The sequence below is a fragment of the Heterocephalus glaber genome, unplaced genomic scaffold (genome assembly GCF_053883595.1).
Source record: "Heterocephalus glaber isolate CG9 unplaced genomic scaffold, H.glaber_assembly_v1.0 deba00000901, whole genome shotgun sequence".
Classification (NCBI taxonomy): Eukaryota; Metazoa; Chordata; class Mammalia; order Rodentia; family Bathyergidae; genus Heterocephalus; species Heterocephalus glaber.
Window position 1 is genome coordinate 5,526,358 of NW_028258171.1, and position 3,232 is coordinate 5,529,589.

General features: G+C 44.0%; 1 pseudogene; it reads right to left on the bottom strand.

The window, feature by feature from the left end:
- Positions 1 to 1,390: 1,390 nt before the first annotated feature.
- LOC101719412 (cyclin-L2 pseudogene) lies at positions 1,391 to 2,936 on the bottom strand (annotated as a pseudogene).
- Between the last annotated feature and the right edge of the window lie 296 nt (positions 2,937 to 3,232).

Genomic DNA, 3,232 nt, shown 5'->3' on the forward strand with positions numbered 1-3,232 from the left:
ATTTTGCTTTTTACATTTTACATTGATAAATTATTTGAACATTTATTTTGAGCATGCTTGTTTTTAAAAACAAAAATCAACAATAATTTTTAAAAACACTTTCATAAATAATTTTATGTAAAGATAGTACTAGTAATGGCACAGACAAAATTATGATATACCAGGAAGAAATCTAGTGTAATTGTCCATGTCACTATCCTATTAAAGAATTCAACTTAACCTGTATTCCATCTAGGACAGAGTGATATGTTTAGGGACTTTTGTCAGAGTTACTATTAATTTTCATTTAATCTTTTTTATTTGTTTGAATAACCAATTGTCATGTTACTCGGCATAGTCACATACAATGAATCACTAATTCTCATGCGTTGGGCCTTAGAATAATCAAGATTGGTCTTGCTTTGGAACTTGTGCTTCCACCATAATTTTAATAGTTGATAATGCTTAGAATCAAGGTCTCTATGTGCAGACATCTTTCAGGACATTTTATACACATTTTAAACATAGTATGTGGTATTACTCTGAAAACAAAACAAAACAAAAACAAAAAAAACAGGACCAGCCATTCTGGCCATAAATAATGTACTACCTAGTAGGGATACTTAGTGATTTTTTTTTTTTAAGTTCACAACATAAAGGCAGGGGAAAAAAAACTTATGTTCATTTATTTACACATTTGGATCTCTGTTAGTTTTTTGCAATGACAAGTACATGTCCTATTGGACTGCAAAGGTTGTTCATGTGAAATTTAAAATTACCTTTGCTCTGATCCAAAAGTATATAATAATTGTTTCTTTTTCTGGGATGGAGTGTAGCTGGGAAACTCAGATGATGATTTGTTTAAGGTCCTTTGTCCACACACTTGCAAGTGGCAACACTATCCAGTTGTAATTCTCTGTCAATTCATTTGATAAGACCAGAATTGTTTTGTTCTGTTTTGTTTTGTTTTTATAGAAAACTTCTCTATTTAGGACCTGGTGGCCTGCACTCAGCATTGCACAGATAAAAATACACGACTTTCAACACAGACCTAAATACCTTCATGTTTTAAAAATCAGAATTCTCTACACAGTTTTAAGCTGGCAGAATTCAAGTTCTGAATTTTCATATACATAGCTTTCACTTGTATTAAACATGTTTATTTACACGTGGATAGAGAATAAGGGGCTATTAAGGCTGTTTTCTCATTGCGAAACACTGCAAAATATTTACATAAGTACAACCTAATATAGGCAAAGGTTCTAAAAATCATCTTTCTTGACTGAACGTAATTAAGTATGGAAGTGAAGAGACAGCTTGTCCATAGCACCAGGCCACACTAACAGGAACTCGGGTCTCTGCTTTCCCATCGAGTTGCCCGAAGGGCTGAAGCTGAACCCTTTGGCTGAAACCATGTGTGCCATACCCCACGCTGGCCCAAAGGGCCCCCTCACTGTTCCCTCAATTCCATTTCCAAATTCACTTCAAGGCCAGGGTCAAAAACACCATTTCCAAAAAGACTAGTGGTAGTCCAGGGCCACTGGTGCTGAGGTGCCCCGTGGAGGGTCTGAGGGCAGTCCCCAAGCACCCCCAGGAAGGGCCTGAGGCAGCGGTCTGGGGAGACCCCTTCACCGCCGATGCCTGCTGTGCCCGGGGTGGTCCCGCTCATAGCGATGGCCACTGCGCTCATAGGACCTCCAGCGCTCCCGCCGCTGATTTCTGTAGTAATGACTTTTCTTCTTGTATTTTCCAGAGTGATCCAGCCGCTCCCGTGACCAGCTCCGAGAACGGGATGAGCTGAGGCTCCGAGACTTGTGTGGCTTCTGAGTGGGGTACTTGCAATCCTTGGGCTTCCGGGAGCTCCTCACCTCAGAGCCTTTGTAGGGAGCACCACGGTGCGCCTATCTTGGTGGCGAGTTACTCAGGCTCCTCCAGCGGCTCTGTGACTTGGACCCGCCAGACATAGAGCCGCTGTCACTTTTCCTCCTCTTGGGAGACGTGGACCTGGACGGGGACCTCTAGCGGCTCTGCTCCCTGCTCTGGCTCTCGCTGTCGCTCTCTCGCGCCCTCAGCAAGCCATTCACAGGGCTGTCGGCCTTGGCTTTCTTTGCACCCTCCGCTCTCCTCTTGGCAGTCTTCACAGACAGTGGAGAAGGCTTGTTTCCTCTGCCTCCTGTGGGCGACTCTGGCCTCGGGGCAGGGGAGAACCCCCGCACCGATGTCCGCTATGGGCGCACCCCCGGGCAGGGGCAGCAGGCCCCGAGCTTGTGCCTTTGCCTCCTCCAGGGCATGCTTTCTCTTCTCCACTTCACTCTCCAGGTATGTCAGATCCACCTTTTTCCGCGTATAAAGCTGCAGGATTTTTAAGCAGATTTCTTGAATTTCTTATTCAGTTGCTCCAACCAATGGGGACGATTGGGCAAAGGGATCTCCAGTGTCCGGGCAGCGAGGCAGATGCAGGCACAGCCAATGCTCTCAGGCTGGAAGCGCACGAAGACGTCTGTGAGGAGGCTGTCATTCATATAGTTCCATGCAGTCTGGACCAGGTGCTGGTTAAGATCACATTCTAACACCTGAAGGTACATAACGATTATCTTGTGAGGGTGCTTCACGTGGACACAGAAGCCCAGCTCCTTAAGAACACGTCTTTCTGCCTTGATGATTTGATTCTTTAAATTAACATAATCTTGGTCCAGTAGCAAAGGCACAGGTTTCTTTTTCTCTCTCAAATGTCGAAGGCGATGAAACACATCGATGACATCCCGAATTCTTCTTGGAGCTTCTTCTATTTTGGAGGCCAAGTGCACACAAGCCATGGATACATGCTCCATGGAATGCTTCACAAAGGACTTGGTGTAAAAGAATCGCTGGAACAGCACCTGCCCTGTAGCCATGGCCCCCTGCGGCAGGCGCAGCAGGATGCTGGCCGCCTGGATGAGTTCGCAGCCCACCACGCGGAGGCCTAAGACCAGAATTGTTTAGAATGTTTTATCATGGAGTTCTGGCAGTGGATAGCACATTTGAAAGAGGGTAAAACTGAGAGCAGTTACTGTTATGAGAGTTAACGGAAGACTGGTGTCAAGATGTGTGTGTTTTATTCCTTTAATTTTTTCATTTTTAATTGATACAGAAAAGCATTAAAATTGTACATATCCACAGAGTACCATGAAATGTTTTTATATACACATGTGTTGTGTGATATTAAAATCTGGTTAAACATATTTATCTCCTCAAATCTTTATCTTGCTTTATT